We start from the raw sequence: 14064 nt of genomic DNA, 5'->3' as shown, positions 1-14064 counted from the left end.
CACATCAGCTCTATGTTCACAGACGGAAAAATGAAGCATAGCAAGAAAAGAGCACTGTCCCTACTGTGAAACATGGAGGAGGCTCTGTTTTGTGATGTGGCTGCTTTGCTGCAGCTGGCACAGGGCATCTTAAATCTGTGCAGGGTACAATGAAATTTCAAGACTATCAAGGGATTCTAGAGGGAAATGTTCTGCCCAGTGGAAAGCTTGGTCTTAGTCGCAGGTCATGGGTCTGCAACAGGATAATGACCCAAAACACAGCTAGAAACACCCAAGAATGGCTAAGGGGAAAACATTGGACTATTCTGAAGTGGCTTTCTATGAGCCCTGACCTAAATACTGCTGAGCATCTTAGGAAAGAGCTAAAACCTTGTGGAAAAAGCAACCATCAAACACGAGACAACTGGGGCAGTTATCTCTTGAGGAGTGGCTAAAATACCTGTCGAGAGGTGCAGAAGTCTCATTAACAGTTACAGGAATTGTTTGATTGCAGTGATTGCCTCAAAAGGTTGTGCAACAATATATTAAGTTAAGGAAGAGGAGGAGGTGGTGGAGGAGGAGGAGGAGGGTGCCCTCATTTCTGTCCAGGCCTATTTACTGAGTTTTATTTTTTTTAAAAATCTGTGGAAGCAGAAAAGCAGCAATGTCTGACTTTCATTTCTTCATTTTCAAAGATTTGGGGCTTTTCTTTCATTAAACGAGGGGTACCAACAATTTTTACCACGTGTGTAATAACAAGAGGATAATTTTCCACATATTTGGATAGCGGCAATTTATAAAGTCAATAAATCTCACCAGACGTTCTCTGTGAATTGACCGCACTACTAGTTAAAGGGAACCTGCCATCAGAAATTTTGCTTTAAACTTAAAAGTTTCCCCCTCTGCAGCTCCTGGGCTGCATTCTAGCAGGTTCCTGTACTTTTTGTGGCCCCTTTTAAGCCAAATTAAATACTTTATAAACTTGTACCTTTTGCTATGTAAATTTTGTAAATTGTCCATGGGGGCGGGCTCTCTGCTGGCTGTTGCTGTTCCTCCAGCAGATTTACGCCGCCCCCCAACGCTGAATTTCATATCTCAGGACGCCGCCCCTGGGCGCCCGTGGTCCCGCGCATGCGCTGTGCGACTGTAGCGGTACTGTGAACTTTGTGCACGTGTGACCGCTGGTGACATTTTGCGCAGGCACGAGGTTATGGGCGGCGCTGTGAGTGTCATCAGCAAGTGCCGCCCATAATCTCGTGACCGCACTTTCCCCTCTTCCTCCAGTGTTCTGCGCAAGCGCTTGCTGGCCAGATGACCCGACGTCACCTCTTTCCCATCTTGCCCTGCTGCAGGGTAAGATGGGAAGGAGGTGACGTCGGTTCATTTGGCTGGCTAGCGCTTGCGCTGAACGCTGGAGGCAGTGGGGGAAAGCGCGTCCACGAGATTATGGGCGGGCACTTGTGATGCAATCACAGCGCCGCCTATAATCTCGTGCTTGTGACACACGTCACCAGCGATCCTGGCGTGGGCGGCACCTCGGGCGCAGTGGGCGGTGTCCTGATGGATGAAATGGAGCGTGGGGGGACAGCGTCAATGTGCTGGAGGAACAGCATCGGTCAGCAGAGAGCCCGCCCGCATGGACGATTTACAAAATTTACATAGCAAAAGGTACAAGTTTATAAAGTATTTAATTTGGTTTAAAAGGGGCCACAAAAAGTACAGGAACCTGCTAGAATGCAGCCCAGGAGCTGCAGAGGGGGAAAGTTTTAGGTTTCAAGCTAAATTTCTGATGACAGGTTCCCTTTAATCCAGTAAAGGTGTCGTACTTGAGTATATTCATATAAACATCTATGATGGAATATAAATTCTTGCTGTAGTTGCTGAAACAAACAAAGCATCACTGGACAATAGGCGACTAAGTCTCGTAATACCTGAGGAAATCCGATTCTCAAACCCATGTAGATGTAGAAATTTAGGAGGGGTCTAGTTGTTCCACATAGATATATACAAGTTGAGGCCTTGAATATCACATGTGCTACAAGACAATAGAGTAATGGATATTTAAGCACCAGTCCTGCGTCATATTTAGTTCTTTGTGACACTTCTCGTTTAAGTCTGGGGGAGCTAGTTTCCAAATCATATCTGTACAGATTAGGTGGTCTTATAGTGGTTACCCCCAGTTGCATAAGCTCCAGTACGGGTGGTTGTGACACACATCACACACATGGCTCTGCTTCATAAGCATCGTACGTACACACATGGCTCTGCTCCGCACATGTCGTAGAGACTCTGCTCCGCTCACCACACGTCGTATATGTAGTGTGAAGGCCTAGGCTATGAATCGTTTGTCCAGTATGATATTATATTATAATAAGATTAATCTGTATTTTCTATGTTTTATGTATTGCTTTTTACATATACCTGAATGAAATGTTGCAAGGATTGTAAACGTAAACCAACTATGCTTAGGGCTAAGTAATGAGTTTGCAGTCTCATAAATAAGTAAAGTGACATTCTTCAATGTCTTCTTCCAGTCTTGGAAAACCGGTTAGACTCATGATTAAGCAATATTCTTGAATAGACTTTCCTCTCTTCCCAGACACACCTGAATGCCTTAAAGGAATGTTGTTTTACAGGACTGTCCAAAAAGCTGTATAAAATGTTATGCTTTTGAATACACTGGCAGAAGACCTTCACTTCTCCCAAATAGAGATACGTTTCTCTGTGTGGTCATTTTCCTGATTCATATACATCTGCGCAGTTCTGATTTGAAATCCACCTCCGTGACCCTGAGAGACCGGGAGGTCTCCCCCAACAGTTTGGCGCCCAACGTGGGGCCCCCATAAGGAGCACCCCGATACCTGGACACCCCGATACCTTGGACGTCACGGACCAGGACCTCCCTCCGCTCCAACAGGCCTGATCAACCAACAGCCCCGGTAAGTGTTACATACTGTGTATTCACTGCCGACAAGGTTGTTTTTGGAGAGGAGGGGGTGACAGGCCTTGTGTTCCCATCGGAGTTAAAGGTAACCGATAGTGACTCGGCGGTGGTGCCCGCTGGGGGCCCAGTAGCTCGAATCCTACCCTGTGGTGTGGATTTCAATTGTCACAAGGGATCCGGAGGATGGATTGTAGGGAGTAAGACGGCAGCAGTTGGATATAGCTGGATAGACTGACCCGATCCGTAGTTTGAGGATACGGGGGGGATACCCATGATCGAAGATAGGGATTAGGACAATAAATTGGTACAGCTGACCAAGTCCGGAGGGCGGGACATTCTTGTATGTGACATTTTTGTACGTCCTCCTCCTTTCACGGGACACCTTTGTTTTTACTTAGCTGCGGGAGCTAGAGTAAGGGTGGAACGCCCCAGTGCCGGCCGGACTGTAGCGTGCACCATATAGTCTTGAATTAGTGTAATCCAACTGCCGTCAAGACAGCAACAATGCTTAGGTGGAGAAAAAGAAAGTTGAGAAGGTTTGCAGAATGTTATAGAACTAGTGACAGACAGAGAGGAAAAGAAAGTTGTGCGCCATGCCTCAGAGATTTCTAAGGTGTTAGGTTTGCCTAGGAGCGGATGGCTATAGCCGTCACATGGAATGCGGCGCTGAAGGGAAAGAAAGTGAAGTTGAAAGATAAAGGATTGTGGGAAGATGTACAGGTGTTTGGTAAAGTGTAGCGCAGATGTTGCAGTCAGAAGGATAGGTTGAAATAGAAGAAGAAAGTGCAGGAGACAGGGGTGTATGTTAACCCAGCTAATTCAAATTTACATCTTGCTGGGGAAGTGGCCCGGCAAATGGTTATACAAGGTGGTAAGACGATTCAGGAAGAATCAGAGGAATATGGTGGATAGCCTGGTGAGAATAGAGAGTTTAAAAGTACAAAATTTGTTACTTTGAGTCCCTGAAGTGTGGACCCCTTATTTCACAAATAAGTGAAAATTTTGAAAAATTGGTGTTGTAAAAGTGTGGCAGCATTATATCTTAAAATAGAATAGGGGCAGGTAAATACATATTTTTGCACCGTGTTAGCTAATCTAAAAATCCATAAAGACTTACCCCAATAATGTTGGAATGTATTATATCCATTTAGAAAAAAATAGATCCAACAGAGACGTGTATTATGGAGAATTAGATTTCTTGAGATACAGACTGCCAGTATTTCATTAACATTTTGATTTTCCTTTCTTTCATGGATTAGTGTACAGTATATACGAACCATGTTATCTATTGTAAGGTCTCAAAATTCCCCAGCAGATTAGTACACTAAAAAAAAAAAAAAAGGTGTTTTAAAAGACAATGCATGGGGAAGGGTTTCTAAAAGTCTATATAGTGTCTATATAGAGAGAATTGGGTAGAAGGGGAAAGGGAAAAGAAACACATAATTTTGAGTTATGTATATAATAAAAATGTACCTTGTGAGCGACCAATGGTGACGGTGTGGTATGGGCCTGTTCTAGCTGTCACTGGAAAAATCCGGATGAGAGTGAACTTTGTTGTGGATGTGGAGACTCTAGGCTGCACATAGTATTGCTAGTTTAGGTCAGATCTTAAAATGGTGGATGAAGCACAACATGGTCGTCGAGGCATGGTTATTACAAAGAAGTGAGAGGGAAATGTGTGAAGAAGACCATGTGCTGTGTAAATGTTTAAACAACAGATTGGGTGGACTACTACATACTCAGACAGAAAAAAAGGTATTTTATCTATAATTAGACTAAGATCATGGATAAATATATATAAAGTAATATTTGGGAGTTGGGTCAGTCATAAAGAGAGTGTCAGGTTAGTAGGAAATTGGATTTAATGATTATTTGCAATGTGAGCCTCAGGGATCAAAATGTTAACGTCCATTGCTATATTGAAAATATTAAATTAAAGTTGTTAGTAAAAGTTTATAATACTGAAAGATTTAATATTGAATGAATGAATGAGTGGTTGTGCTGGAGATGGCTGTGGAAGACATTTACGATATATCCAGTGTGCAGGTTGGATTGAGTCAGCACAGTCATAGGGGGAATGCCTTATTAATTAGTTAGCAATAAAATAAGAGGAAAAAAAAAAATCAACAAAAACAAAAATAAACGTACCTTAAAAACAGATTTGATGGAAGATAAGAAGAAAAAATGAAAAAGGATGTATTCCAGTTGTGGATAGGATGGGTGAATTTTAAGAGTTGCATGTTTTTTTTTTTTGGTTTTTTTTTAAAAATAAATAAATAAATAAAGGAGTAGATAGATTTTTAACCCAACAAAGGGGAAGACAAGCCCTGTTTGCTTTTGGCTTCAGGGTGTGGACCCAAAATACAGGTATTTCCAGTTTGTGGGTCAAACAACTAAAGTTTCAACTTACAGGGGGGGTAGTCCTATTGTTTGCTATAAAAAAAAGGGAGACTTTTCTCTACTTTAGCAATTCATTGTAAATTATATTGGAAAAAGTAATTGACAATAGTGTTTTATTTTACTGATTCTATCTAAACAGAATAAATTGAATTGTGGACATGTTTAGATTTATTGGTAGATATTGGAGCATAGAGGTCAGGCTGTGTTCAATTAGTTAATTATTATCTTTATTAATTTATTAATAATTATAATAATTTGGTTTACGGTATGTGGATGATTTATGGCATTTTGTGTTTGATAAATAATGTATTGAATAATCTGTTTTCTTTTTATAGAAAGATTGTAATGCAGATTTCTGTGGTTCAAGCAAAGGTTGAAAAGTCATTGAAATCGTTTTCCATTATAAGGCTACACATAACATATTTATGGTGTTCCCGGTTAGGTATGATCTATACAATGTGACTTTTGTGCCTAAATGTAGAGCTCCGGTGACACACACTTTTTGAATCTAATTATGCTTTGGATAATGGATTCAAAAAGAGGGGAAAGACCTATTTTTAAGTTTTTTAATTTGTTAATTGAGTTTGTCTATTAAGTTTTCTTTATATTTTTATCTGTGAGGAGGATACAGCAGATATACATATATCTCATGATTGCTCTGCTGTAACAAGAATTGTCAGATTTTGAACATGTCTCAGATGAGCCCATTGTTAATGCAGATTTTAAGGTTTTTTTCGTAGATGGATCCAGATACCAAGATGCTGGTTGATTTTGCACTGGATATGCTGAGGTTACACAACATGAGGTAATAAAAATCGAACCACTCCTCTCCCATCGGAATAGGAGAACGAGATGAAGATTTGCGATTGCTGTGGTTCGTAGAGCGGAAAGGGGTAAGATAGTCAAATGTGGCTATAGACAGCAGATCTTTTCTAGTGTGACGTGAAAACCCTATAAAGACCATAGAGTGCATATGAGCCCAGGTGGAGGCTCTCGCACAGGTGCAGACAGCAAAGAAGCAGTGAATGGGCCTAGAGTTGAGAGTCCTTTACCAATGCAGACCAGTACCTTGGTGGCTCCTGTCACGTCCGTGACATTGGTCAGTACTTGTGTTTTTAAATCCCTACAGAAACAAGTGATTCAGCAAGGAACGGAGTGTGAGACGCAGGGAGCCAGCTGACTGAGGAAGGTCTGTGGATAAAGGGCGGTAAGCGTTCTCTGCCATGAGTGTTCTACTCAATAATGGCCCAGGTAACCCATGAACACATGTGACAAAGATCATTATAAGTGTGGTGGTGGACAAGATATGGGTGGCACTAGTGCTCAGTACCCAGGTGGCCAGACACATTGTCTTGTAAGACCTGTGTTTAATACAAGGTAGAGAAACTAAAAAGATCTCGTAGAAACACCCCCCTCATCCGCTCTACTGCTCCGGTGATTGCAGATTAGTCATATACATCTACCATGAGTAGGTTTATGTGAGTTTGTGCGTGTTGTGTAAATTTCTTTCCAGGTTTGGTCAGAGGCATTCCAGTGCAGAAAGCGACGTTATTGCTGAAAAGCACATGATGGAGGTGGTATGTAAAAATGGGTTTACAGAAGTAAAGAAAGTGTATATTTTTATAGAAAGGTGGAAACTGGCAAGTCATGAACCAAATGTATGTATTGTTTTCTTTTCGTGATAAACAGGTCTATTTGTAAGATATTTTTTGGTTTATCACAGGCATGTACAATTTTTTATATAATTGACTAAATAGTGTGATAAACAGGTGTATTCTCCAATTGCAGATTTTAAATCAGTGTCAGGAGCACGTGGTCTTCAGTCAGGAGACTGATTGATCCTAAAAGGACAAGCGAGAATGAGCCATCCAGCCACAGACATGTCAATAAGCACGACGGCAGGGCAACATGGATTCACACGTCGCATTGCAGAAGGGTCGACCCACCGAAGCTACACTGAGCGTCTTGCTTGTATTTATCCTTTTTAAAAGACCTGTACAGTGTCAGACCATCATTGCCAAAATACGTAGAAGAGAGGACTTAGAGAACCTTGAGACATGGGAAAGTCCAACTACAAAGGGTGAGGACTCGTCTAGGAGTCTTTAGTCTCAAACCGGTGAAGAAAACACTTTCCCCTCTCCACCCATGCCTCAACGTTCAGTTAGGCAGGTTTTCCCAACAGATCTCTTTCCTCTCTTCCTAAGGGAACACAGTACCCTTAGTATTCGGAAATGGCAGAAATAAGTCTTTAGGGGGGACTGGCACCATAAGAATTGAGTATCCTGAAATACTTAATTCAGCCATTTCACAGACCCCTATACGTAGTTTAGTCGATGTAGCCTAATATACATATTTATGAATGCTTTTGTTTTCTTCTAACACATATATAAATATATTCGTTGATTTTCCTTAATACAAAATGCCAGCTGTTAACCCTCTAATCCTGGGAAAAGTTTTGGGAGAGCCCATCCCACCAGGCTGATGTCTCCCCGGCCTAGTCTGCTGAGCACTGGCAGTGACACGCGAGTTAACGTCTTCGCCTCAGAAACCAATGGACCTAAAACATCTGAAGCAGAGAGCGGCTGCCATTCCACCCATTATCTCAGAAGGCTTCTCTGAGTCAGCGCCTCAAACTGTTTACATGAAGCCTCATCACGCTTTGGCTCTTTATCAAGAGCAGATCACCAAGGTTCACGAGTCGGCCCTGGATGGACTAGCACCAACCAAGTATCCTCCTTCTCATTTAACATTTGGAAAAGACCACAGACAACGTGTAGCAAATGTTTTTTTGGTTATGTGCTAACCTCAAGATAAGATCTAAACTCGAACTTCCTTGGTCAGGATAATGTGCCCTAATGAAAGTGTTAATGACGATCCTAATAAGCCCTGTAAATCATGGAGTTACCCTTGAGCAGATAAGAACAAGTAACCAAGGTAGAACCAGGCCCCGTAGAACTGTGTCAAACAATGACCTATTGGAAGACCCCCATGTATATATTGATGTAATTGGAGTCCCAAGGGGGGTCCCAGATGAGAATAAGGCCAGAGATGAAGTAGCAGCAGGATTTAAATCCTTACTTCCCATTATTACTGTGAATAAAAATGTTGCATGGATCAATTATCTCTATTATAATCAACAGAGATTTGTTAATTACTTCAGGAACTCCTTAACTGGGTTAGCTACTCAGTTGGGTCAGACTACTCTGCTGGCCAACCAGAACCGGATGGCTCTGGATATGCTATTAGCAGAAAAAGGAGGTGTCTGTGCAATGATAGGAGAGGCCTGTTGTACTTATGTCCCAGATGAAACAGGCCCAAATGGTAAGGTTACCCATGCCCTGAAACAATTAAATTCCCTATCTAAAGAATTGAAAGAAAATTCAGGGGTAACCAATCCTTGGGGTGACTGGTTTAGTTGGATGACCTCTCTGAAAGGGATACTAATTCATATAGGGATTATAACCCTTCTAGTGTTGTTTTTTGCTATAATTATTGTTTACTGTATTTTGCCTTGCTGTAAGAAGATTTGTAATAAGGGGACAAACTAGGCTATAGCCATGGCAACCTTCTCTTCAGTATTACATACACCAGTAGCCCCCTCCAAATCTGACACAATGGTTACCATCAAAGCTCAACAACCCAAAGTCAAACTTAGCAGGTTGTTATAGAAGGGCACCATGGGGCTCGGATCCCCTCTGTGGGAACTGAGGTGAAGATGCTAGGAAAGAGCGTGATAGCACGCACCTATATACCATATCTATAAGACACTGTAGTCTCTGGGTAGCCCTCACGGAGTAAGTAGACAGATAATCTTATTAAGGGGGGACTGTGAAGGCCTAGGCTATGAATCGTTTGTCCAGTATGATATTATATTATAATAAGATTAATCTGTATTTTCTATGTTTTATGTATTGCTTTTTACATATACCTGAATGAAATGTTGCAAGGATTATAAACGTAAACCAACTATGCTTAGGGCTAAGTAATGAGTTTGCAGTCTCATAAATAAGTAAAGTGACATTCTTCAATGTCTTCTTCCAGTCTTGGAAAACCGGTTAGACTCATGATTAAGCAATATTCTTGAATAGACTTTCCTCTCTTCCCAGACACACCTGAATGCCTTAAAGGAATGTTGTTTTACAGGACTGTCCAAAAAGCTGTATAAAATGTTATGCTTTTGAATACACTGGCAGAAGACCTTCACTTCTCCCAAATAGAGATACGTTTCTCTGTGTGGTCATTTTCCTGATTCATATACATCTGCGCAGTTCTGATTTGAAATCCACCTCCGTGACCCTGAGAGACCGGGAGGTCGCCCCCAACAGTAGTATACGCGTGGCTTCGCCTTGTACACACATGGCTCTGTTCTGCACATGTCATACACACAAGGCTCCACGCCGTACAAGTCATACACACACAGCTCAGCTCCACTACATCATGCAAGTCATACATACGCGACTCAGCTCTGTATACGTCGTACACACAAGGCTCAGCTCCACTCGATATAAGTCATACATGTTGTACACACATGGCACCACTCCGTACATGTCATTCATACACTGCTCTGCTACATCCATACTGTAAATCCCTCATGTCACAGATGTGTCACGGGTGACAGACAGTCATGTGGTTTCTGGCAATAGAAGGTCGTTTGGCTGCACAGAATGCTCCCTGACTTTCCATTGTTCCTGCTGTCAGTATTCATTGTATTAGTTAGCTTTCCTGATGGTTTTCACCTCTTCCCCTTTTGGACCCAGCGGAGCTCTCCTTCCACCGAGCTGCTGATTATTTATTAGTAATCATTTGGTGCTTAAATACTGCCATCTTCCCTGGGCTAGTGCTGGTGATATTATTCAGTTCATTCTAGCTCTGGTTGCAAGCAGGTGGCTTGTACTCATCTATGGTATCGTTGCTGAACTTGTACCTGAGTCATCTGTGGATAAGTGCTAACGAAGGGAAGGAGCGCACCACAAATAAATGGCAGTACAGTGTGAGGGGGTGCTAGAAGATGCAACAAGGGGAAACTTGCCAAGAGGAGAGAAAAATGTTGCACATAATTCAAGCACAACCCAGTAGAAGAATAATACTCTCCCTGACAAATCCACGGCAGCGGCGATACGCGTGGGGCTTTGCTGCACGCCCTTGTACCTACCCCGTCTCTGTCACAGGAGATTCTCCCCCGGCTGCATGGTTTCTGCATTGGTGCCGTACCAGGATCCTTTCTAACCTTCTGCCCTGCATCAGTTCAGGTCTTTTCTTGGGCTCCTTTTATCCTTGTAAAGAGCATCTGGCTGGTATTTCACCTTTTTTTCATGTTTCCGGGGCAATTGGGGAGTTTTCTGTCATCTTTGTCTCCCAACCCCCCAGAATTTTGCTCTCACTTTATCACTTCAATTTGTTATAGTGTTGTTGCAGGTATTACCGACCAGCTTAGGCTAAGTTCACATTTCCGTTGTTTTGTATCAGCGTTTGACGCATGTGACTGATGCGCTGTTCAACGCTGTACAACGGATGACAAAGAACAGAACTCTTTGTCGGATTCCGTTGTGTGCGGGGGCCGGAGTTCGGGGGGGGGGGAGCCGAGCGGGGCCGTGGCACTGAGGACGTCAGTGCCGCAGGGACTGCAGGACAGGTGAGTGTGTGTGTGTGTGTGTGTGTGTGTGTGTGTATACACATGCTGAATGCGGGAGGGGGCGGAGCCGAGCGGGGGGCGGGGCCAGGCGCTGAGGATGTCAGTGGCAGTGCTGCGGTCTGCATGGCTGGGGACAGGTGAGTGTATGTGTGAGTGAGTGTGTGTGTGTGTGTGTGCATGTATGTATGTATGTATGTATGTGTGTGCACATGCGGAGTACGGGAGGGGGCGGAGCCGAGCGGGGGGCGGGGCCAGACGAGGGTGTCAGTGGCAGTGCTTGTCTGCATGGCTGGGGACAGGTGTGTGTGTGTGTGTGTGTGCACATGTGCGGAGTGCGGGAGGGGGCAGGGCCGAGCGGGGAAGTGTCGGCCTCCCTGCACACGTAACCAGACTAAATATCGGGTAGCAAAGCACCCGATGTTTACCTTGGTTACCCGATATTTACCTTGGTTACGGGCCTCCACCGCTTAGCGCTGGCTCCTTGCACCGTAACCAGGGTAAATATCGGGTAACCAACCAAAGCTGGTGACGTGTGCAGGGAGCCAGAGAGCATGCGCAGCGAAATCCGACGGATCTCGCTGCTCAAAAAACGTTACATGCTGCGTTCCTCCCGCCCGGCGGTCAGTCGTTCCACGACTGATCAGTCGGGCGGAGGGTGCAACGCAGCATCATCAGTCACAATCCGCTGCTCATTCAAGTCTATGGGAGCAACGGAATCCGCTAAACGGATTCCGTTGTTTAGAAGAGCAGCGGATTGTGACTGATACATTTTAGCGGAAATGTGAACTTAGCCTTAGCCACTATCAAGAATCCCTGCCCCTGTTATTTGCTTTGTGATTATATTGTCACTTTTTTTTTCAGGGCTTTGGATATGGTTGTTGATGTGTCTTTTATATTGGGGTTTGATTCTTCTGTGATTCACTAGAAACAATTGTATATATCATGAATATATCATGTTATGGGGCTATTTGAGATCATGGGTTACTGGGTTTGCAGTTCTGTATTTTATTTGTTTTTAGTGCTGTTCAATAAAGGTTTTCTACTATTATTCTTCTACTGGGTTGTGCTTGAATTATGTGCAACATCTTTCTCTCCTCTTGATATGTGACTAAGGCTACTTTCACATTTGCGTTCAGCGCAGTCCGTCACTATGAAGAATAGCGCAGTCCGTTACCGCACTGCGCTATTCTCCATAGACTTGTATGGACGACGCACTGTAACGCAAGTGTCAGCGTTGCATCCGCTGGACGACGCAGCGTTGTTATTTTGATGCTGCGCCGGGCGGATGGAACGCTGCATGTAACGTTTTTTTGAGCAGCGGAAACCTTTATTTTTCACTGCGCATGCTCTCTTTTTTTTAATCACAAACTTTATTTTATTTTTCGGTGGCCAAATGTTCAGCTGAGCGCTCGGCCGCCGGCATGTCAGGGCACTCAGCTGAGCGCTCGGCCGCCGGCATGTCAGGGCACTCAGCTGAGTGCTCGGCCGCCGGCATATCAGGGCACTCAGCTGAGCGCTCGGCCGCCGGCATGTCAGGGCACTCAGCTGAGCGCTCGGCCGCCGGCATGTCAGGGCACTCAGCTGAGCACTCGGCTGCCGGCATGTCAGGGCACTCAGCTGAGCGCACTGCCGCCGGCATGTCAGGGCACTCAGCTGAGCGCTCGGCCGCCGGCATGTCAGGGCACTCAGCTGAGCGCTCGGCCGCCGGCATGTCAGGGCACTCAGCTGATCTCCCGGCCGCCGGCATGTCAGGGCACTCAGCTGAGCGCTCGGCCGCCGGCATGTCAGGGCACTCAGCTGAGTGCTCGGCCGCCGGCATATCAGGGCACTCAGCTGAGCGCTCGGCCGCCGGCATGTCAGGGCACTCAGCTGAGCGCTCGGCCGCCGGCATGTCAGGGCACTCAGCTGAGCACTCGGCTGCCGGCATGTCAGGGCACTCAGCTGAGCGCACTGCCGCCGGCATGTCAGGGCACTCAGCTGAGCGCTCGGCCGCCGGCATGTCAGGGCACTCAGCTGAGCGCTCGGCCGCCGGCATGTCAGGGCACTCAGCTGATCTCCCGGCCGCCGGCATGTCAGGGCACTCAGCTGATCGCCCGGCCGCCGGCATGTTATAGCGCTCAGCTGAGTGCTCGGCCGCCGGCATGTGAGAGCGCTCGGCCGCCGGCTATTAAGAGCGATCAGCTGATCGTTCACAATAGTCGGCTGCTGGTACTGTAAAGAAGAAAAAAAAAATTAAATAAATAACGCTTTCCGTTATTTTGTACGATCCGTAGCATTGCGTTGTGCCACTATATGCAACGCATCCGTTGCATCCGTCACACAACGCAATGCTACGGAAGCCGTCCAACGCAAGTGTGAAACTAGCCTAAGTAGTTCATGCATTTTCCCGTGTGTCCTCCTTGTGTCTTCTACAGCGTTTTGCGGGGTTGACAAATACCTCATCCCATCTATTCCCTATTTAGCGCCCAGCAGTAGTTATAGCTAGGGTCAAGTATCTGGTGCATAGGTGCGGAATCTATCTAGGGTGGTGAAGGAACCCAGGGATCAGAAGTAGGTTTGGTCAGGGGTCACCATCTCCCCTTCCCTAGACACAGGGTTCCCATGATGCTGAAGTTGGTTTCTTATTCATCCAGTTTCTTATTCGGGGCTGAAGCTGGTGTGAGATCAGTGGCCCAAAGCCATTTAACCCCTTCAATAACATACCTCAGTGCCCACTTTGATGCCCATTTTTTTGCCAATCATAATTTTTTTAGGTGTTTTTAAGTGTATTCACAACACGGCACTTGACTGCGGTATTATATACTTGGGCTGTTTTATTTTTATTGAGAAATCTGTAAAAAACAGAAAATAAATAATAGCCAAATAAGAAACCAACTTCAGCATTGTGGGGTGGTTACGTGGGTTTCCCTTTCTTTTTGCCGTTCGCTTACTACTTCCCCGTCCCTAACGTGACACCATCTAATTCCACACATAACCTTCCCCTCACACATAACCTTCCCCTCACACATAACCTTCCCCTCACCCAGCACCATGACACCCAGCACAGCAGAGTCCTGCATACACTGAGGAGCTGACCATGTGACCCCTGACTCCTCCCCTCCATGTGACA

The sequence above is a fragment of the Anomaloglossus baeobatrachus genome, chromosome 5 (assembly GCF_048569485.1).
Source record: "Anomaloglossus baeobatrachus isolate aAnoBae1 chromosome 5, aAnoBae1.hap1, whole genome shotgun sequence".
NCBI classification, from domain to species: domain Eukaryota; kingdom Metazoa; phylum Chordata; class Amphibia; order Anura; family Aromobatidae; genus Anomaloglossus; species Anomaloglossus baeobatrachus.
This window is presented reverse-complemented; position numbering follows the sequence as displayed.